A 749-nucleotide genomic window follows, 5' to 3' on the forward strand; every position below is an offset into this window, starting at 1 on the left:
GCCGCCTTACAGCTTTAGAGTTTCTGGTTCGATCCTGAGCTTGGATTATTGTCTGTGTGGATATTTCCACGTTCTCTCTATGTCTGTGTAGGTTTCATCCGGGGTCTCCGGTTTCCTCTCATTTCCCCCAAAAAACGTGTCACAGGTGGATACTGAAATGCCTCCACCCTAAATGTGAGTGTGTGTTGGTGTATTCCTGCCTCATTCCCAGTTTTCCTTTGATTGATTCCAGATCCCGTGTGACCTTGACCATCATATACTTCTACATCTTGGTAGCATTACATTACATTAATGGTAGTTAGCAGATGCTCTTATCCAGAGCAACATACCCAAAGCAGCCTGGGGAGGGCACTTCAGCCATTCCTGCTGGTCCAGGGAATCAAACTGGCAACCTTTTGGTCCCACAAATGCTTCTCTAACCATTAGGCCATGACTTCCAGGGAACCAAACTGGCAACCTTTTGGTCCGAAAGCTGCTTCTCTAACCATTAGGCCATAGCAATGTGTGGAGATCAATCCCATCAATTATATTCAGGCTAAAAATGAAATAAGAGTGAAAGTGAGAACACTGAATTATTCTCCTATGAAATGAAATGCATGTTCATGAAATGCCATAAAGTGTTTTGGTTTTATAAGACAGCAGATGTGTGATTCTGATGGTATTTACTCCAAGCGATTTTGATCTACTACAGCGTGGGGGACGTGTCAGGACATCTGGAGATTATTAAGCCTCCAAACACACGAGCAGCC

This window comes from Neoarius graeffei, chromosome 8, assembly GCF_027579695.1.
Source record: "Neoarius graeffei isolate fNeoGra1 chromosome 8, fNeoGra1.pri, whole genome shotgun sequence".
NCBI lineage: Eukaryota > Metazoa > Chordata > Actinopteri > Siluriformes > Ariidae > Neoarius > Neoarius graeffei.